The sequence below is a fragment of the Schistocerca americana genome, chromosome 1 (assembly GCF_021461395.2).
Source record: "Schistocerca americana isolate TAMUIC-IGC-003095 chromosome 1, iqSchAmer2.1, whole genome shotgun sequence".
NCBI lineage: Eukaryota > Metazoa > Arthropoda > Insecta > Orthoptera > Acrididae > Schistocerca > Schistocerca americana.
The window spans coordinates 262,684,333-262,708,176 of NC_060119.1; the positions used below are offsets into that span (position 1 = coordinate 262,684,333).

The window sequence follows — 23,844 nt, forward strand, 5'->3', positions numbered from 1 at the left end:
TGACTGTAAGTGGACCTGCGGTTCTCGTTGGCTCTTAACAGCTTCTTCCTTACCGCTTCTCTACCTCTAAAACTGTTACTTCCTCTTACTTTATTCACATCATCCTGAGACTGGTGATACTCCCTTCTTACATGCCCCATTCGTCCACACAACAAAAAATTTATACTAGCTGAAAACACCATCAACTTACCCTGCATCCCAGTCAACAAATTCATCTCCTCACACTTTATAGCTAACTGCACGCTCAAATCCATCAGACCGCTATCCATACATGTCTTGACATTTCCGCTTGCAACACTTAATAAAGCATTGAGTGCTCTATGCTTAGCTTCTTGTAAAATAATTTCATTGACTGCAGAGTCCTGTCCTAATTCGCAGGTACACTCTTTGACATAAAACTCGACCGGCGGCCGGCCGCTTCAGAGGCTAAGTCCGCGCCGATCGCGACATGGGACAATAAAACTGGCCAACTCGCTAATTCTCTAAGTCCGGTTATCTGCACAATCTGGCAACACTGCAGACTGCGGCACTTCCTGGAGGAAAACTTGTCCCATGATAGAGAAACACTAGGCTTCAGAATGAGATTTTCACTCTGCAGCGGAGTGTGCGCTGATATGAAACTTCCTGGCAGATTAAAACTGTGTGCCCGACCGAGACTCGAACTCGGGACCTTTGCCTTTCGAGGGCAAGTGCTCTACCAACTGAGCTACCGAAGCACGACTCACGCCCGGTACTCACAGCTTTACTTCTGCCAGTACCTCGTCTCCTACCTTCCAAACTTTACAGAAGCTCTCCTGCGAACCAGGCAAAGGTCCCGAGTTCGAGTCTCGGTCGGGCACTCAGTTTTAATCTGCCAGGAAGTTTCATATCAGCGCACACTCCGCTGCAGAGTGAAAATCTCATTCTGGAAACATCCCCCAGGCTGTGGCTAAGCCATGTCTCCGCAATATCCTTTCTTTCGGGAGTGCTAGTTCTGCGAGGTTCGCAGGAGAGCTTCTGTAAAGTTTGGAAGGTAGGACACGAGGTACTGCCAGAAGTAAAGCTGTGAGTACCGGGCGTGAGTCGTGCTTCGGTAGCTCAGTTGGTAGAGCACTTGCCCGCGAAAGGCAAAGGTCCCGAGTTCGAGTCTCGGTCGGGCACACAGTTTTAATCTGCCAGGAAGTTTCAAATACTAGGCTGATTACGCCTGTGGTCTAGCGGTAGCGTACGTTGTTTCTGTTCGTAATGTCAGTGGCTCGAGAGCAGCTGGCATAAAATATTTTTATAGCCTCTTCTGTCTGAATGCTGAAGACGTGAATGTAATGGTAGCGCAGATTCAACCTATTTCGCTTTCTGACACACCGATATCAAAATTTTATCCAGTAACGATTTTGCGGCAGATTTCCTGCAGACTGTCCTCCTCTGGACGCCGTATGCGGCAAAGCTCCGGGATCCATTTGCTGGCTACTGGCAGCGGCCGTGGCGACAGCAGCGGCGCTGCACTCCCCCGTTCTTTATCGAAAGCGCCTGCTCCCGCTCATCGCTTTTGATGATTTAAAACGCTTTATTATTAAATGTTGCTCCACAGAAAATTTCTACGATTTCCATTCACGCTCAAAAGCAACGGAGACAGACGCCCTGATTAGTAGGCGGGTATTATATTACATTAATCGGCAAGAGCTGAGTATGGCCCGAAATTAATTTTATAGACTGGGACGAAATTAAACCACCTCGCTACATTCGATGAATTTATAAATGCTTCATACCTCGTTTCTTTTCCTTTCAAACTCAATTATTTGTGCAACTTTTGGTCAATGTTCGGATGTTTTCGTCAAGCCGGGGTGAGCGTCTGTGGTGTAAAGTGTATTACAGTTCTTGTTTCATTCCTTATGGTAACTCTATGCGATAAACTGTGTGAATACCTTGCAATGCATGCTCTGTAGCAGTGCAGGAACACTGCACATTTGGAGTTCCATGTATGGGTTCATGAAGTATTTAATGTTGATCGGAAGTGATAGTTAAGGTCATCAGATTTAGACCAGAAAAGTTTGTCGTTTTGGAGGTTTCAGAGAACGGAAAGGAATTGCTAACGCCGGTGTTAGAAAACGTCTACAGTTAAATGCTATTGCAAAAATTTAGAAGAGGGGAACTATATTAATCAACATGTGCACTTCATAAACAACCTTCTGACATGTTAGACCTATATGACGAACAAAACTCAAATTTATATCGTTGACAGTCGCTTTGAATCTTTTCAGGATCTATTTTACAGTGAAGCACCCTGGCATTTGCAAAGCAGACATCCATGATATTAACTTAATTTACTAAGTCGAATCGGACGAAGATTGATGTTTAAAGGCATTCTTCAGATTTCGTATAAAGAATTTTTACTAGCCGTTTGCAACTCCATTAATTAAAATGGAAAATAAAAGGTTGTAGTCAGCGGCTTCCACCGAGATTGGAACTGCTATGTCATACAGTACGACCACCGCAACGCACAAGGGAACCTCTTTTTTTTTTAATTTTGCTTTTTTCTTTTACTTTTTTTGACGATTACCTCTTTTTTTTCTCTCTTATTTTAAAGCCCCTTAGGAAAACGGCAATAAAAAAAGATTCTAAGTGCCACCGCCACTTTTCAACCTATAACAAAAAAAAAAAAAAATCTGGTCCACTTCAGGCGTTGGCTCCTGACTGAACCTACCCCAAGAGTTGCCTATATACCAGGGGAAATATGTGAATTCAAGGTTAGGGCTATCATTACAAACAAAACTAAATCTTCGTTTTTCTGAATTTTATTTTGATTTTGATTTTTGTTTTGTTTATTTTTGTTGTGTAATTGATCAGACGCCTTCTGCGCCCCGCTGGTAATATGTTGAGTCACGTCTTCTCAAAATTGGTGTATTCCGTTCAGTAGTTCAGAAATGTTCATTGGTTCAAACTGGAAACCTCCTTCACTCTTGGCTTAACACATTCCAGCTGCGAGGCGGGTCGTGGAAAGCACTCCCAAGGAAGTTCGAGAAAAATTGTCTGTATTTTGGGTGGCGGACAACGACATAATGACGGTCGTTGAGGTATGTCCAAAAATCGAGTACAGAGTCTACAGTTTGTCCAACTAGGTAGTGAATGGCATGTCCGCGAATCCAATTCACAGCATTGGTCTTTGTCCGAGGAAAATCGTCACGTCCCGGAACTAATAATGAAAGGGGAGTATTCCGATTCAGAATGTCCCGCGTTAGAAAAGCCACAATATGACGAATAACCTCTGAGCTAACGACACACTGGCGACCACAGACGGACTATAGCCACTGCGATGTTGCCTGAGCCTCAAAACGCAACCTTAAAACACAGAAACAGGTGTTACTTATGTGAAGAACACCATTCTCGGAGTCCAGAAATTAATTATACTTTCTAAGTGTCTCATCTTACAGTGGATTCTATCGTACGAGTCTTCGATGTGGAAAACGAATGTCAAGTGAATTTAGCGAGGTAACGCCGGCCTACACGCGGAAGTAAATGCACTATCAGAGTGTTGACAAATACTTGCTACGACCCTGCCATTTCTCGGTTCTCTTACGAGGCAGCTCTTCAGCGAAATGCTTGCAGTGATTCTCCGATACGGTCCTTCAGAGTGGAGACGCGCGCGCACGTTTGGTTTTTATGCGACGTTTTCCCCTGATGGTTTCTGACGTCGCCTTGTGGGCTATGTCTGCATTTGAGACATTCAATTATCATTAATCCAGAATGATACAAGTTTCAGCTTCCGGCGTGGAAGAAGGCAGTTGACGCCGACATTATATCATTTCAACGTAGGGAAAGCAAAACGGGTCATTCAATGTTTCTCATTCAACACAAAGCATGTGAGATAATTTTCCGTAACGTTCATAATCATCTAAAAATACAAACGAAGTAAAAATACATCTGAAGCTTATTCGAATTGAATATAATGTAAGATACCAAACGCTTTGCACCTCGATGTCGAATTTGTCCACGTGCAATCTTTTGCAGCATACAAAAAGAATGTCATGATTACCACGAGAATGAAGAAATATGTTGGTGCGGATGGAAGCAAGGAGAGACGCAGTCAACAAATATTCGATTCCTCATGGCATTCATTTCATTTGAGACGTAAGAAGAGTTAAAGCCGGATATTACTTTCGTTAACACGAAAGATATGCCGCACATATTGATAACGAGGAAGTCTGCGTCTTCATACGTTTCCTCCTTGAAATCTGTATGCTCTCTTATATACTAAGTAGCCTGATCATTGTTTCAGTAATGTTACCCTCTTGTTCGACCCCGTAACGATGAACAGATTCCAAATGCATGTCTCTGCATGAAAATAACTGTTCGAACCCTTCCTGGGTTGCTTTTTGTGTTTTATTGCTTGGAATTCCTGAAGCAGACCACTGTGCCTTCTCCCCTTGTGGGTTAGGTCTCAAAACTAAACCGCTTTTTATCCAATGGAATAATTTATTCAGACAGCATCAGCACAAGACTGTCAAACAAAGCCTTTCATTTACAGTTGCAACACTCTAACCAGCACTGACCGAAGTGTAATCCACGGTCATGGTCCGAAATTAGCAGCTGTCTGCTACTGTGGCAAAGTCCGTACTACACTTTCGATTCCGCAGCACCATTTTATCTGGTAACACTGTGTAGTTGCAGAGTTGTGCCAGCATGTCTGTCCTCACACTGTCAACTTTATGTATCTCACTTCTCCTGCAGCGTTGATCACGAGGAGCAGAAGTAAATGAGTGTATTCTGCATGACGTAACATTCAGTATTCCCTTCTTTCATAGCCACTCTTCATGTGCATCGATACCAAATAGGAATGTAAAAACTCTTGCGAGTGAGAGAATGACAATAACAATCGTAACAAGAACAATCAAATAATGAATGATGTTTATTCCAACGCAGAACGAGAATGGCTTTAAATATAAAAATCTATATCTATATCCATATCTATTGATCTTTGAGTTGGCACAATGCAAATATATTCTTAGCATTTAGTTACTGAATTTAGTTCGGGATGTTTGCAGACAAAAGGAAAAGTCGGTACTTCTCGCTAGTGTAATATAATGTGAACCAGCAACTACCCTTTCCTTAGAACACGACTCAAGCAGGTCCCCAAGTAGGTACCAAGGCACTGCTGCATTCTGTTCCCTGACATTGCTCTGATGACGGTTAATGCAGATAGTTCCGATTATGAAATACAGAACGTATTGCAGGTTAGTTCCTAGGATAGTAACATTAAATTTGCGTTGTAGACGGCACATGAACGTGACGACTATCCATATTACTCATTAATATAAAAAGACAATATTATGGGAATTTAGCAGGATTACTCAACATGAATTCTGAAATTGGTTGACTGACCGCACAGGTGCTAACCGTCGTCAAGAGTATACGATGTCCTAATCGCATTAGGAATATGAAGATCCTCTTCGACAGCTCGCAACTTTCACATTGCTATCTCCACCCTACTCCAGACAGCCCTCGGTGGAGTTGCACTAAGTTGCCGATGCAATGTAAGGCCTTCAAACCGACAACAGACCACATATTGAAAAATACAAGCGAGTTCTCTTGCAGCGTAAGCTTATTGTAACTAATCTAAAAATTATTGGACAGGAACATTGTCCTATTCAAAAAAAAGCTGTCCAGCAGGTCCTCTAATCGCTCCTTGGTACAGTCGTTTGACTATTGAAAATGGTTCCAACAAGTCACCACTAGAAAACACTGCTCTGTACCGCAATAACTCAAGATACAAAGTAATACCACAGTACTACAAATATCAGGGAACACCTTATCACAGATAAGACTGTCCTTAAGGCTTGTAAGCTCACATTTATTACAATAAATGACATACTTGAAATGTTACCACTCTCATTATTACGTCAGATTGGTAATGCACGTAGTAAGTTCGTCGTATTCATGATTTCCTCTTCAAAGTAACATACCGTACTTATCATTTAACACAAAATGACAGTAAAAATTTAAGTTATTCACGAGCAGCTAGTTGAGAATATGTATGAACTTCAAATGACACGACGAACCGTCTTGTTCCGCATATGGATTCAAACCCAGCTCATGCAGACTAAGCAAAGATTTCGTTACTGACGGAAACTAACAGTCATTCCTGATTAAGCATACAGAGAGTCATATACCTCGATTTTAGACAGTATCAGTTAGCAAATATCAACTTTAAATTGCATAACGCAAACATGTTTAACAGACGCGAATTCCTACCCATCATCTATTGTCCCTGTTAACGAACTACGAGAGATGTTAAATATTGCTTCTTCACAAGTAACTTACTTGAAATGCCGTGAGGTAAAGCTTTGTGTTGGGCACGGATTGGAACCCAGAACCTAATCGGATTGCTATCGAAGCACAGTCAAATGTGACATATCGGATTTTCGCGGCAGTAGCTAGATGTTTTAACTGAAATGACGAGACGAAACATTAATTTTTTCCTTTCCAGGACTCTTACCCGGCACCTATCGCTGTTATATTCTATAGAAAACGAACGTTAAATACGGGTTTGTTGCGCCAGCAGTGATATGTGAGCATGTTTGAACTAGAAATAATATGACGAAGAGTTCAGCGCTCACTGGGAATAGAGCCCCATATATATCGTTGTTGACTACACACAAAGAGACGTCAGCTACCGAATTTTTCTCCACCAGCTGCTCAGAATAACATCTTGAACTTACAGTCATCTCGCAAATAGTTCTGTGCCTCACTGGGAGTTAAAAACGTCAGATATCGTTAGTGTTGACAACGAATGAAAATACATTAAAAATCAAAATTCTTATCCACCAGCAGATAGGTGTTCTCATGCTAGAGCTTGATAATACATAATTAAATCTTTAGTGCCGGGCCAGGATTCGATCCCATTCACGCGTAATATGTGGAGATGTTGAGGAATGTGGAGTTTTGAACAAACAACAAATTGTAGCCGAGCTGTATTGTCACGAAGGGATCAAATTCCGCGTTAAGGGCGGTCTGAGTTGCATTCCCAGTTCAGAACCAATCTTATCGACATACAGAAGCTCAGATAAAAGATGGAATAAGTGTCCTGTGACCATACATAGCGTTTATTTCGTCACTAGAAATAAATAACTAGTATAGGAAAGGTTACTGGTGATAGAGTTTCTACATGTCGCCACTCCAGACTTTATTGTGGTTCAACCTACCGTCTACTTGGTAGAGAAGGAAAATCATCTTTAATGTGAATTTTCAGACCACACTGCCATTACATCTTCTTCACTTGGTGTAGCCAGGAGAGAATGGACTCTGTCTCTCCCTATCTAAAGTCATTGACAGAAGTGGGAATCCAACCCAGACCATAGGTATAACAACCTACCATCCGTCCAACAGACCACGAAATCCTCTTCTCTCATTTTTCTATCGTAACGCCGTTGCGCCACACTGGATGAGAATTCTGACACACAGGCGTCCTGTAGTAATTTGCACCATGTTCAGTAAATTCATTTACTTGGTTGACCGAATCACCATGAACTAGCTGCCTCGGCTACCCAGTGCATACATTCCTCTCTATATTTTGTAATCACCGAAATAAAATCACGTAACTGCCACCTACACAGAACTGCCAACAGAGTAGGACGCAGAAGTTTAAATAGGGAGTGTTGCTTTCCACTTGAGCTATTCTATTGCGCTACTGTTTGTAGAAAACGTCGTTCAGTAAAAAAAAAAAAAAGAAAATCTGTAACTGTTTGTCTCTCAGAAGTTCTGGAGGAATAGTTGTTGAGCTCTGGAGCTGTTGTAGCTACGTGTCAGCTAGTAGCGTAGATAAGATGTCGCGAGTTCGAATACATTCAGTGCTACATTTTTTAAAACGCAATTCTGCTGTCTGCTGAAGTTGTCAATCTAATGGAACTTTGAACATACTTCCCTTCACTTCGCAACCTAAAGTCGTCGCATGTGGAAAAAGGGCTAACTACTGTGACATTTTGTTCTGTTCAGGTTTAATAGACAGCAGGCAGCAGATGCATCTCGAAGATGTGTAGGGAGAGCGCATCATGCCATAATATGTCAGAAAAGTATTTTCTACATTAGCTGTCGTGTGGTAGTGAGATTTTATTCTTCTTCAAACTTTGTTTGACAGCTTTAACTCAGAACAAGTTTTCTACGTGCATGTAATCAATAAACTGCTCGTGCATTGTCATACTGTCATAGATAACATCAGAGAATTCGCATATATCGTTGATGATTAATTTGTCTCTCATGTTTACGATTGTTTTAACAACACTAAAGGAAACCTTACGAAAATTGTGCACTGTATTATAAGAAATGAAATAAAACTAACCACGATAACCTTACGACGAAAGTATGTTTTAATAAAACCGAGTATCTGTACACAAATGTGCCTCTATTGACACGAATTAGTAAAATACTACTCACTTAGATTTTGATTGGGTCTGTGTTTCATTGGTATGCTGTGTCGTACTCAAGAGGTATGCAAATGTGGCATTTCATAAATATAGTTACGTATTCCTAGAAACCCAAAATTCGCTTGTCAGCAGCGGAAAGAGGCGTTACCTGTTGTGCAGCATTGTAAGTTTTTCAACATTGCACTATGAGCCGAAAGTATTTTCTTGCGATTTCCTTATTGATGTTTGATCCGACTCCTTGTAGCTCTTTCACAGAAGGGATAAAAACGTTGCAGTCAGTGAGACTGGAACTGCAAACCATAACAGACGCTTTTCCACAGGTCACCGCGTTACCACAGAGCTGGCGAAGAGGTATGGGTCTGAGCTTCCTCTTACGAGGGCAATAGTGACTAGAACTCGTAAACCGCTATTTAAAGGTCGAGATTAGTCGCGATTTCCACCTGCAACGACTTTCCTGGGCTGAAAACAGTAAATTTACAATCTTTTGTTACCCTTCAAGCGATAATAACTCAGATTATTCAATGGAAATGACAGGTAAAATCAAGTGAACTTTGAGGCTTAATCCCGTGCACACCAGGAAGTAACTCGTCGATCACAGAGTTGCCAAACATACGTTGCCTTGTTGCCAAATCTCAGTTACAGTACCAGCAGGAAGAAGACGAACCGATGTGATCCTACAGCGGGCTGGGAAGTGACCATAGCTGGTGTCTCCAAGTTGCGGCTGCTACGGCCTGGAATACGTAATGCGTCTGACTCGCTTACTGTAACTAGGTTTAGGGACTGGAGCGTAGTTACTAATAATACTCAGAACTGACTGCAAACTAAGCATCATAAATCAGTAACTCTCATTGTTGTTTTTATATTTCTTTAGTAAGTGTACTCAAAACTAAGAAACTCATTCACAGGCGTTTTCGTGCCTCGCCGATAGTCGAGCACAACAAACAAATAAAAATAAAAAAGAATGTTTATGTGTGTGTGTGTGTGTGTGTGTGTGTGTGTGTGTGTGAGAGAGAGAGAGAGAGAGAGAGAGAGAGAGAGAGAGGGAGAGAGAGAGAGATAGAGAGAAGTGAGAGATAAAAAAGAATGGGTGTGTAAAAAATTGTTGTAAAGAAATTGAATCATGGTATTTAAAGAAATCTTTCATTGCAATGACACATTCCACATCATTACGAAATGTCGTATTCATGATCTATGGAACAAGAAGTAATCTAATGTAATGTAATCTAATCTAAATACATCATATTGGTGACTAGCCATAAAGAGTCATGAATTACCGAAATTTTTGCCAATACCAGTAACCAAATCTAAACTTGAAAATAAAAGACGACAAGTTTTGTGATAAACCGTAACTCCTATCAAGACCCTTTCGTCCCTGTTATCTAACCACGAAAGATGTCTGATATACCTCCATTCTGAAGTAACAAAGTGTGCATGCATTTAAAGATGAAGTGCATGATGTGAAGTTCTGTGACGGAGATACAAACCCAACATGTAATCGGATTGTTAACTAAGAAAACAGTAATAATCGAATTATCCGGCAACTTCACACTTCACAGTGGATTTTCTCGAACTAAGAAATTTGCTGAATTTGTGAAAAATCAAAATGGCTTCACATCCAGCCTATGATGCCTAGAAGAGTCTTTACATCCTGCTGACATGAGAATAGCATAATCTCTGCGTCAGAAGTTTGCTTCTACTTAACCATTTAATAGACTCGCATTTTTTCCACCGTGATTAATTTTGTAAGCTAAGCACATCATCTGTTACAGCACACTCCAGGGGCTGGGAAATGTGGCCACAATGGTCTGGTGGAACGAACTATCACAGGTGCAATTCGTGGGTTCAGGCATTTGCTTTTAAGAGGCACAAACAGATTTATTTTACCTCTGGTAACCTCAAGAGAAAGACGTTATAATCCAGAATCAGCATTAAGTATCACGTTCCTTCATTACCAACTGGGCAGAGCCAGTTTACGTTGCGAAATGACATAGCGGAAGTCATTGTAAACAGAAATACAGTCGCCAGTAAGCTTACTTGCATTAGCAAATTTTATTTTATTTGATAAACCGATAGCCATTTAAAGGGACAGGGCTCTTGGTTTACTTGTACTTGATTGAACTAGAGACCTTGAAAAATTTGGTGCTGGACTGTGATTCGCATTCGTATCTCCTCTTTCGAGGATCTGAATCTCTCGGAACAGTATAGTTCAATCATTTCGTTCCTTTTCCCAAGACTGAAGTCTTCTCTAGGTCTCCTCCAAAGGTAAATATGTGGGTCCGAATCCTGATCCAGTACAAAAATATTCATAATTACGTTTCCAGCTCTATCAAGTGCACACCCACCTGCTAGTGAAAATTAACGCGCATTTTTAATGTCTGTTCATGTGTTGCCAACAATCGCAACAGGTGTCGTTATTTCTGGTCAAACACGCACACATCTTACTGTTCGTGAGTAAGAAACTGATACTTAAGCTACATTCGTGGATGCACGGTAGGTGTGCAGTTCGATTGTCTCTTAGGCACAAAAGTTTGTATCCTTATTTTAGATTCAGACACCTAGCGGCTCGTAAGAAAAACCGATACGTAACATTTGAGTTTTCTTAGTTAACAATCCGATTACGTGATGGGTTTGTATCTCCGTCACAGAACTTCACATCATGCACTTCATCTTTAAATGCATGCACACTTTGTTACTTCAGAATGGAGGTATATCAGACATCTTTCGTGGTTAGATAACAGGGACGAAAGGGTCTTGATAGGAGTCACGGTTTATCACAAAACTTGTCGTCTTTTATTTTCAGGTTTAGATTTGGTTACTGGTATTGGCAAAAATTTCGGTAATTCATGACTCTTTATGGCTAGTCACCAATGTGATGTATTTAGATTAGATTACATTACATTAGATTACTTCTTGTTCCATAGATCATGAATACGACATTTCGTAATGATGTGGAATGTGTCATTGCAATGAAAGATTTCTTTAAATACCATGATTCAATTTCTTTACAACAATTTTTTACACACTCATTCTTTTTTATCTCTCACTTCTCTCTATCTCTCTCTCTCTCCCTCTCTCTCTCTCTCTCTCTCTCTCTCTCTCTCTCTCACACACACACACACACACACACACACACACACACACACACACACACACACATAAACATTCTTTTTTATTTTTATTTGTTTGTTGTGCTCGACTATCGGCGAGGCACGAAAACGCCTGTGAATGAGTTTCTTAGTTTTGAGTACACTTACTAAAGAAATATAAAAACAACAATGAGAGTTACTGATTTATGATGCTTAGTTTGCAGTCAGTTCTGAGTATTATTAGTAACTACGCTCCAGTCCCTAAACCTAGTTACAGTAAGCGAGTCAGACGCATTACGTATTCCAGGCCGTAGCAGCCGCAACTTGGAGACACCAGCTATGGTCACTTCCCAGCCCGCTGTAGGATCACATCGGTTCGTCTTCTTCCTGCTGGTACTGTAACTGAGATTTGGCAACAAGGCAACGTATGTTTGGCACCTCTGTGATCGACGAGTTACTTCCTGGTGTGCACGGAATTAAGCCTCAAAGTTCACTTGATTTTACCTGTCATTTCCATTGAATAATCTGAGTTATTATCGCTTGAAGGGTAACAAAAGATTGTAAATTTACGGTTTTCAGCCCAGGAAAGTCGTTGCAGGTGGAAATCGCGACTAATCTCGACCTTTAAATAGCGGTTTACGAGTTCTAGTCACTATTGCCCTCGTAAGAGGAAGCTCAGACCCATACCTCTTCGCCAGCTCTGTGGTAACGCGGTGACCTGTGGAAAAGCGTCTGTTATGGTTTGCAGTTCCAGTCTCACTGACTGCAACGTTTTTATCCCTTCTGTGAAAGAGCTACAAGGAGTCGGATCAAACATCAATAAGGAAATCGCAAGAAAATACTTTCGGCTCATAGTGCAATGTTGAAAAACTTACAATGCTGCACAACAGGTAACGCCTCTTTCCGCTGCTGACAAGCGAATTTTGGGTTTCTAGGAATACGTAACTATATTTACGAAATGCCACATTTGCATACCTCTTGCGTATGACACAGCATACCAATGAAACACAGACCCAATCAAAATCTAAGTGAGTAGTATTTTACTAATTCGTGTCAATAGAGGCACATTTGTGTACAGATACTCGGTTTTATTAAAACATACTTTCGTCGTAAGGTTATCGTGGTTAGTTTTATTTCATTTCTTATAATACAGTGCACAATTTTCGTAAGGTTTCCTTTAGTGTTGTTAAAACAATCGTAAACATGAGAGACAAATTAATCATCAACGATATATGCGAATTCTCTGATGTTATCTATGACAGTATGACAATGCACGAGCAGTTTATTGATTACATGCACGTAGAAAACTTGTTCTGAGTTAAAGCTGTCAAACAAAGTTTGAAGAAGAATAAAATCTCACTACCACACGACAGCTAATGTAGAAAATACTTTTCTGACATATTATGGCATGATGCGCTCTCCCTACACATCTTCGAGATGCATCTGCTGCCTGCTGTCTATTAAACCTGAACAGAACAAAATGTCACAGTAGTTAGCCCTTTTTCCACATGCGACGACTTTAGGTTGCGAAGTGAAGGGAAGTATGTTCAAAGTTCCATTAGATTGACAACTTCAGCAGACAGCAGAATTGCGTTTTAAAAAATGTAGCACTGAATGTATTCGAACTCGCGACATCTTATCTACGCTACTAGCTGACACGTAGCTACAACAGCTCCAGAGCTCGACAACTATTCCTCCAGAACTTTTTGATTCCACAACACTGTGGGATTATGCATATGGCCAGGTCTTGACTTCTGAGAGACAAACGGTTACAGCTTTTCTTTTTTTTTTACTGAACGACGTTTTCTACAAGCAGATAGCGCAATAGAATAGCTCAAGTGGAAAGGAACACTTCCTATTTAAACTTCTGCGTCCTACACTGTGTGCAGTTCTGTGTAGGTGGCAGTTACGTGATCTTATTTCGGTGATTACAAAATATAGAGAGGAATGTATGCACTGGGTAGCCGAGGCAGCTAGTTCATGGTGATTCGGTCAACCAAGTAAATGAATTTACTGAACATGGTGCAAATTACTAGAGGACGCCTGTGTGTCAGAATTCTCATCCAGTGTGGCGCAACGGCGTTACGATAGAAAAATGAGAGAAGAGGATTTCGTGGTCTGTTGGACGGATGGTAGGTTGTTATACCTATGGTCTGGGTTGGAATCCCACTTCTCTCAATGACTTTAGATAGGGAGAGACAGAGTCCATTCTCTCCTGGCTACACCAAGTGAAGAAGATGTAATGGCAGTGTGGTCTGAAAATTCACATTAAAGATGATTTTCCTTCTCTACCAAGTAGACGGTAGGTTGAACCACAATAAAGTCTGGAGTGGCGCCATGTAGAAACTCTATCACCAGTAACCTTTCCTATACTAGTTATTTATTTCTAGTGACGAAATAAACGCTATGTATGGTCACAGGACACTTATTCCATCTTTTATCTGAGCTTCTGTATGTCGATAAGATTGGTTCTGAACTGGGAATGCAACTCAGACCGCCCTTAACGCGGAATTTGATCCCTTCGTGACAATACAGCTCGGCTACAATTTGTTGTTTGTTCAAAACTCCACATTCCTCAACATCTCCACATATTACGCGTGAATGGGATCGAATCCTGGCCCGGCACTAAAGATTTACTTATGTATTATCAAGCTCTAGCATGAGAACCCCTATCTGCTGGTGGATACGAATTTTGATTTTTAATGTATTTTCATTCGTTGTCAACACTAACGATATCTGACGTTTTTAACTCCCAGTGAGGCACAGAACTATTTGCGAGATGACTGTAAGTTCAAGATGTTATTCTGAGCAGCTGGTGGAGAAAAATTCGGTAGCTGACGTCTCTTTGTGTGTAGTCAACAACGATATATATGGGGCTCTATTCCCAGTGAGCGCTGAACTCTTCGTCATATTATTTCTAGTTCAAACATGCTCACATATCACTGCTGGCGCAACAAACCCATATTTAACGTTCGTTTTCTCTAGAATATAACAGCGATAGGTGCCGGGTAGGAGTCCTGGGAAGGAAACAATTAATGATTCGTCTCGTCATTTCAGTTAAAACATCTAGCTTCTGCCGCGAAAATCCGATATGTCACATTTGACTGTGCTTCGATAGCAATCCGATTAGGTTCTGGGTTCCAATCCGTGTCCAACACAAAGCTTTACCTCACGGCATTTCAAGTAAGTTACTTGTGAAGAAGCAATATTTAACATCTCTCGTAGTTCGTTAACAGGGACAATAGATGATGGGTAGGAATTCGCGTCTGTTAAACATGTTTGCGTTATGCAATTTAAAGTTGATATTTGCTAACTGATACTGTCTAAAATCGAGGTATATGACTCTCTGTATGCTTAATCAGGAATGACTGTTAGTTTCCGTCAGTAACGAAATCTTTGCTTAGTCTGCATGAGCTGGGTTTGAATCCATATGCGGAACAAGACGGTTCGTCGTGTCATTTGAAGTTCATACATATTCTCAACTAGCTGCTCGTGAATAACTTAAATTTTTACTGTCATTTTGTGTAAAATAATAAGTATGGTATGTTACTTTGAAGAGGAAATCATGAATACGACGAACTTACTACGTGCATTACCAATCTGACGTAATAATGAGAGTGGTAACATTTCAAGTATGTCATTTAATGTAATAAATGTGAGCTTACAAGCCTTAAGGACAGTCTTATCTGTGATAAGGTGTTCCCTGATATTTGTAGTACTGTGGTATTACTTTGTATCTTGAGTTATTGCGGTACAGAGCAGTGTTTTCTAGTGGTGACTTGTTGGAACCATTTTCAATAGTCAAACGACTGTACCAAGGAGCGATTAGAGGACCTGCTGGACAGCTTTTTTTGAATAGGACAATGATCCTGTCCAATAATTTTTAGATTAGTTACAATAAGCTTACGCTGCAAGAGAACTCGCTTGTATTTTTCAATATGTGGTCTGTTGTCGGTTTGAAGGCCTTACATTGCATCGGCAACTTAGTGCAACTCCACCGAGGGCTGTCTGGAGTAGGGTGGAGATAGCAATGTGAAAGTTGCGAGCTGTCGAAGAGGATCTTCATATTCCTAATGCGATTAGGACATCGTATACTCTTGACGACGGTTAGCACCTGTGCGATCAGTCAACCAATTTCAGAATTCATGTTGAGTAATCCTGCTAAATTCCCATAATATTGTCTTTTTATATTAATGAGTAATACGGATAGTCGTCACGTTCATGTGCCGTCTACAACGCAAATTTAATGTTACTATCCTAGGAACTAACCTGCAATACGTTCTGTATTTCATAATCGGAACTATCTGCATTAACCGTCATCAGAGCAATGTCAGGGGACAGAATGCAGCAGTGCCTTGGTACCTACTTGGGGACCTGCTTGAGTCGTGTTCTAAGGAAAGGGTAGTTGCTGGTTCACATTATATTACACTAGCGAGAAGTACCGACTTTTCCTTTTGTCTGCAAACATCTCGAACTAAATTCAGTAACTAAATGCTAAGAATATATTTGCATTGTGCCAACTCAAAGATCAATAGATATGGATATAGATATAGATTTTTATATTTAAAGCCATTCTCGTTCTGCGTTGGAATAAACATCATTCATTACTTGATTGTTCTTGTTACGACTGTTATTGTCATTCTCTCACTCGCAAGAGTTTTTACATTCCTATTTGGTATCGATGCACATGAAGAGTGGCTATGAAAGAAGGGAATACTGAATGTTACGTCACGCAGAATACACTCATTTACTTCTGCTCCTCGTGATCAACGCTGCAGGAGAAGTGAGATACATAAAGTTGACAGTGTGAGGACAGACATGCTGGCACAACTCTGCAACTACACAGTGTTACCAGATAAAATGGTGCTGCGGAATCGAAAGTGTAGTACGGACTTTGCCACAGTAGCAGACAGCTGCTAATTTCGGACCATGACCGTGGATTACACTTCGCTCAGTGCTGGTTAGAGTGTTGCAACTGTAAATGAAAGGCTTTGTTTGACAGTCTTGTGCTGATGCTGTCTGAATAAATTATTCCATTGGATAAAAAGCGGTTTAGTTTTGAGACCTAACCCACAAGGGGAGAAGGCACAGTGGTCTGCTTCAGGAATTCCAAGCAATAAAACACAAAAAGCAACCCAGGAAGGGTTCGAACAGCTATTTTCATGCAGAGACATGCATTTGGAATCTGTTCATCGTTACGGGGTCAAACAAGAGGGTAACATTACTGAAACAATGATCAGGCTACTTAGTATATAAGAGAGCATACAGATTTCAAGAAGGAAACGTATGAAGACGCAGACTTCCTCGTTATCAATATGTGCGGCATATCTTTCGTGTTAACGAAAGTAATATCCCGCTTTAACTCTTCTTACGTCTCAAATGAAATGAATGCCATGAGGAATCGAATATTTGTTGACTGCGTCTCTCCTTGCTTCCATCCGCACCAACACATTTCTTCATTCTCGTGGTAATCATGACATTCTTTTTGTATGCTGCAAAAGATTGCACGTGGACAAATTCGACATCGAGGTGAAAAGCGTTTGGTATCTTACATTATATTCAATTCGAATAAGCTTCAGATGTATTTTTACTTCGTTTGTATTTTTAGATGATTATGAACGTTACGGAAAATTATCTCACATGCTTTGTGTTGAATGAGAAACATTGAATGACCCGTTTTGCTTTCCCTACGTTGAAATGATATAATGTCGGCGTCAACTGCCTTCTTCCACGCCGGAAGCTGAAACTTGTATCATTCTGGATTAATGATAATTGAATGTCTCAAATGCAGACATAGCCCACAAGGCGACGTCAGAAACCATCAGGTGAAAACGTCGCATAAAAACCAAACGTGCGCGCGCGTCTCCACTCTGAAGGACCGTATCGGAGAATCACTGCAAGCATTTCGCTGAAGAGCTGCCTCGTAAGAGAACCGAGAAATGGCAGGGTCGTAGCAAGTATTTGTCAACACTCTGATAGTGCATTTACTTCCGCGTGTAGGCCGGCGTTACCTCGCTAAATTCACTTGACATTCGTTTTCCACATCGAAGACTCGTACGATAGAATCCACTGTAAGATGAGACACTTAGAAAGTACAATTAATTTCTGGACTCCGAGAATGGTGTTCTTCACATAAGTAACACCTGTTTCTGTGTTTTAAGGTTGCGTTTTGAGGCTCAGGCAACATCGCAGTGGCTATAGTCCGTCTGTGGTCGCCAGTGTGTCGTTAGCTCAGAGGTTATTCGTCATATTGTGGCTTTTCTAACGCGGGACATTCTGAATCGGAATACTCCCCTTTCATTATTAGTTCCGGGACGTGACTTTTCCTCGGACAAAGACCAATGCTGTGAATTGGATTCGCGAACATGCCATTCACTACCTAGTTGGACAAACTGTAGACTCTGTACTCGATTTTTGGACATACCTCAACGACCGTCATTATGTCGTTGTCCGCCACCCAAAATACAGACAATTTTTCTCGAACTTCCTTGGGAGTGCTTTCCACGACCCGCCTCGCAGCTGGAATGTGTTAAGCCAAGAGTGAAGGAGGTTTCCAGTTTGAACCAATGAACATTTCTGAACTACTGAACGGAACACACCAATTTCGAGAAGACGTGACTCAACATATTACCAGTGGGGCGCAGAAGGCGTCTGATCAATTACACAACAAAAATAAACAAAACAAAAATCAAAATCAAAATAAAATTCAGAAAAACGAAGATTTAGTTTTGTTTGTAATGATAGCCCTAACCTTGAATTCCCATATTTCCCCTGGTATATAGGCAGCTCTTGGGGTAGGTTTAGTCAGGAGCCAACGCCTGAAGTGGACCATATTTTTTTTTTTTTTTTGTTATAGGTTGAAAAGTGGCGGTGGCACTTAGTTTCTTTTTTTATTGCCGTTTTCCTAAGGGGCTTTAAAATAAGAGAGAAAAAAAGGGGTAATCGTCAAAAAAAGTAAAAGAAAAAAGCAAAATTAAAAAAAAAAGAGGTTCCCTTGTGCGTTGCGGTGGTCGTACTGTATGACATAGCAGTTCCAATCTCGGTGGAAGCCGCTGACTACAACCTTTTATTTTCCATTTTAATTAATGGAGTTGCAAACGGCTAGTAAAAATTCTTTATACGAAATCTGAAGAATGCCTTTAAACATCAATCTTCGTCCGATTCGACTTAGTAAATTAAGTTAATATCATGGATGTCTCCTTTGCAAATGCCAGGGTGCTTCACTGTAAAATAGATCCTGAAAAGATTCAAAGCGACTGTCAACGATATAAATTTGAGTTTTGTTCGTCATATAGGTCTAACATGTCAGAAGGTTGTTTATGAAGTGCACATGTTGATTAATATAGTTCCCCTCTTCTAAATTTTTGCAATAGCATTTAACTGTAGACGTTTTCTAACACCGGCGTTAGCAATTCCTTTCCGTTCTCTGAAACCTCCAAAACGACAAACTTTTCTGGTCTAAATCTGATGACCTTAACTATCACTTCCGATCAACATTAAATACTTCATGAACCCATACATGGAACTCCAAATGTGCAGTGTTCCTGCACTGCTACAGAGCATGCATTGCAAGGTATTCACACAGTTTATCGCATAGAGTTACCATAAGGAATGAAACAAGAACTGTAATACACTTTACACCACAGACGCTCACCCCGGCTTGACGAAAACATCCGAACATTGACCAAAAGTTGCACAAATAATTGAGTTTGAAAGGAAAAGAAACGAGGTATGAAGCATTTATAAATTCATCGAATGTAGCGAGGTGGTTTAATTTCGTCCCAGTCTATAAAATTAATTTCGGGCCATACTCAGCTCTTGCCGATTAATGTAATATAATACCCGCCTACTAATCAGGGCGTCTGTCTCCGTTGCTTTTGAGCGTGAATGGAAATCGTAGAAATTTTCTGTGGAGCAACATTTAATAATAAAGCGTTTTAAATCATCAAAAGCGATGAGCGGGAGCAGGCGCTTTCGATAAAGAACGGGGGAGTGCAGCGCCGCTGCTGTCGCCACGGCCGCTGCCAGTAGCCAGCAAATGGATCCCGGAGCTTTGCCGCATACGGCGTCCAGAGGAGGACAGTCTGCAGGAAATCTGCCGCAAAATCGTTACTGGATAAAATTTTGATATCGGTGTGTCAGAAAGCGAAATAGGTTGAATCTGCGCTACCATTACATTCACGTCTTCAGCATTCAGACAGAAGAGGCTATAAAAATATTTTATGCCAGCTGCTCTCGAGTCACTGACATTACGAACAGAAACAACGTACGCTACCGCTAGACCACAGGCGTAATCAGCCCAGTGTTTCTCTATCATGGGACAAGTTTTCCTCCAGGAAGTGCCGCAGTCTGCAGTGTTGCCAGATTGTGCAGATAACCGGACTTAGAGAATTAGCGAGTTGGCCAGTTTTATTGTCCCATGTCGCGATCGGCGCGGACTTAGCCTCTGAAGCGGCCGGCCGCCGGTCGAGTTTTATGTCAACGAGTGTACATCCATTAATTTTCCTTATCCTATGCGCACGCTTTTTGATAGTTTTCGTATTTCTCATAGCTACTATCCCTAATTGTTCCCTAAAGTGTCTGGCACTATTTCCTTTCATATATCTCTCGTTTCACATATCTCAGAATTAACTCTTCTTTACATCCTTAAGATGTTGTGGGTCTCTTAAGGGCTTCTGTACGCACTAAATACGTTTTAGCTTCCCCTTTTAGTCTCAGTTTTGCAACGCTCAGTAATTCCTTATCAGATCAATCTTTCATCGCAGCCAGATTTCTAAGATCTGCCAGAAAGGCCTGCACATCCTCAGTTGCCTTACCAGATAAAGAAACAATTAAACTCCCAACTGACATGTCTACGACCCATTGTGATAAGAACAATTCTTCCAACCCACACAGTTCTGAATTACCTGATACTTTTTCTAATAATATGCAGTTGCTTCCAACTCTGACACACCTTGCCTCTGGTCTGTCAAAACTTAGTCCTTGACATCACTCATTTTGTTGTTGTTGTGGTCTTCAGTCCTGAGACTGGTTTGATGCAGCTCTCCATGCCACTCTATCCTGTGCAAGCTTTTTCATCTCCCAGTACCTACTGCAACCTACATCCTTCTGAATCTGCTTAGTGTATTCATCTCTTGGTCTCCCTCTACGATTTTTACCCTCCACGCTGCCCTCCAGTACTAAATTGGTGATCCCTTGATGCCTCAGAACATGTCCTACTAACCGATCCCTTCTTCTGGTCAAGTTGTGCCACAAACTTCTCTTCTCCCCAATCCTATTCAATACTTCCTCATTAGTTATGTGATCTACCCATCTAATCTTCAGCATTCTTCTGTAGCACCACATTTCGAAAGCTTCTATTCTCTTCTTGTCCAAACTATTTATCGTCCATGTTTCACTTCCATACATGGCTACACTCCATACGAATACTTTCAGAAATGACTTCCTGACACTTAAATCAATACTGGATGTTAACAAATTTCTCTTCTTCAGAAACGCTTTCCTTGCCATTGCCAGCCTACATTTTATATCCTCTCTACTTCGACCATCATCAGTTATTTTGCTCCCCAAATAGCAAAACTCCTTTACTACTTTAAGTGCCTCATTTCCTAATCTAATTCCCTCAGCATCACCCGACTTAATTAGACTACATTCCATTATCCTTGTTTTGCTTTTGTTGATGTTCATCTTATATCCTCCTTTCAAGAAACTGTCCATTCCATTCAACTGCTCTTCCAAGTCCTTTGCTGTCTCTGACAGAATTACAATGTCATCGGCGAACCTCAAAGTTTTTATTTCTTCTCCATGAATTTTAATACCTACCCCGAATTTTTCTTTTGTTTCCTTTACTGCTTGCTCAATATACAGATTGAACAACATCGGGGAGAGGCTACAACCCTGTCTTACTCCCTTCCCAACCACTGCTTTCCTTTCATGTCCCTCGACTCTTATAACTGCCATCTGGTTTCTGTACAAATTGTAAATAGCCTTTCGCTCCCTGTATTTTACCCCTGCCACCTTCAGAATTTGAAAGAGAGTATTCCAGTCAACATTGTCAAAAGCTTTCTCTAAGTCTACAAATGCTAAAAACGTAGGTTTGCCTTTCCTTAATCTTTCTTCTAAGATAAGTCGTAAGGTCAATATTGCCTCACGTGTTCCAGTGTTTCTACGGAATCCAAACTGATCTTCCCCGAGGTTGGCTTCTACTAGTTTTTCCATTCGTCTGTAAAGAATTCGTGTTAGTATTTTGCAGCAGTGACTTATTAAGCTGATAGTTCGGTAATTTTCACATCTGTCAACACCTGCTTTCTTTAGGATTGGAATTATTATATTCTTCTTGAAGTCTGAGGGTATTTCGCCTGTTTCATACATCTTGCTCACCAGATGGTAGAGTTTTGTCAGGACTGGCTCTCCCACGGCCGTCAGTAGTTCCAATGGAATATTGTCTACTCCGGGGGCCTTGTTTCGACTCAGGTCTTTCAGTGCTCTGTCAAACTCTTCACGCAGTATCGTATCTCCCATTTCATCTTCATCTACATCCTCTTCCATTTCCATAATATTGTCCTCAAGTACATCGCCCTTGTATAGACCCTCGATATACTCCTTCCACCTTTCTGCTTTCCCTTCTTTGCTTAGAACTGGGTTTCCATCTGAGCTCTTGATATTCATACCAGTCGTTCTCTTATCTCCAAAGGTCTCTTTAATTTTCCTATAGGCGGTATCTACCTTACCCCTAGTGAGATAGGCCTCTACATCCTTACATTTGTCCTCTAGCCATCCCTGCTTAGCCATTTTGTACTTCCTGTCGATCTCATTTTTGAGACGTTTGTATTCCTTTTTGCCTGTTTCACTTACTGCATTTTTATATTTTCTCCTTTCATCAATTAAATTCAATATTTCTTCTGTTACCCAAGGATTTCTACTAGCCCTCGTCTTTTTACCTACTTTATCCTCTGCTGCCTTCACTACTTCATCCTTCAAAGCTACCCATTCTTCTTCTACTGTATGTATTTCCCCCATTCCTGTCAGTTGCTCCCTTATGCTCTCCCTGAATCTCTGTACAACCTCTGGTTCTTTCAGTTTATCCAGGCTCCATCTCCTTAAATTCCCACCTTTTTGCAGTTTCTTCAGTTTTAATCTACAGGTCATAACCAATAGATTGTGGTCAGAGTCCACATCTGCCCCTGGAAATGTCTTACAATTTAAAACCTGGTTCCTAAATCTCTGTCTTACCATTATATAATCTATCTGATACCTTTTAGTATCTCCAGGGTTCTTCCATGTATACAACCTTCTTTCATGATTCTTAAACCAAGTGTTAGTTATGATTATGTTGTGCTCTGTGCAAAATTCTACCAGGCGGCTTCCTCTTTCATTTCTGTCCCCCAATCCATATTCACCTACTATGTTTCCTTCTCTCCCTTTTCCTACACTCGAATTCCAGTCACCCATGACTATTAAATTTTCGTCTCCCTTCACAATCTGAATAATTTCTTTTATTTCATCATACATTTCTTCAATTTCTTCGTCATCTGCAGAGCTAGTTGGCATATAAACTTGTACTACTGTAGTAGGTGTGGGCTTCGTATCTATCTTGGCCACAATAATGCGTTCACTATGCTGTTTGTAGTAGCTTACCCGCATTCCTGTTTTCCTATTCATTATTAAACCTACTCCTGCATTACCCCTATTTCATTTTGTGTTTATAACCCTGTAGTCACCTGACCAGAAGTCTTGTTCCTCCTGCCACCGAACTTCACTAATTCCCACTATATCTAACTTCAACCTATCCATTTCCCTTTTTAAATTTTCTAACCTACCTGCCCGATTAAGGGATCTGACATTCCACGCTCCGATCCGTAGAACGCCAGTTTTCTTTCTCCTGCTAACGACATCCTCTTGAGTAGTCCCCGCCCGGAGATCCGAATGGGGGACTATTTTACCTCCGGAATATTTTACCCAAGAGGACGCCATCATCATGTAATCATACAGTAAAGCTGCACGCCCTCGGGAAAAATTACGGCTGTAGTTTCCCCTTGCTTTCAGCCGTTCGCAGTACCAGCACAGCAAGGCCGTTCTGGTTATTGTTACAAGGCCAGATCAGTCAATCATCCAGACTGTTGCCCTTGCAACTACTGAAAAGGCTGCTGCCCCTCTTCATTTTAAGAACTAAAATTTACAAGGCAAGAAAACAAAATAAATTAACTTAATTCTTACGTCTTATCCTGGCAATGCCTAGCCATATGCCCCCCAACAATTACAAGTATAACATTTTACCAGAGCTGATTCAAGGTTACATTCTGCACGTCTAATGGGCACTAACCAATCATGACTTCCCTCACCCCTACAACTGGTTCTCCACTTGT

The 23,844-nt window shown here is 41.0% G+C and overlaps 1 non-coding gene across 1 annotated transcript; it reads right to left on the minus strand.

Annotated features, from left to right (window-relative positions):
- Positions 1-642: 642 nt before the first annotated feature.
- Positions 643-717, minus strand: Trnas-cga. The gene has a single exon. It is a non-coding gene; the product is annotated as a tRNA-Ser (tRNA).
- Between the last annotated feature and the right edge of the window lie 23,127 nt (positions 718-23,844).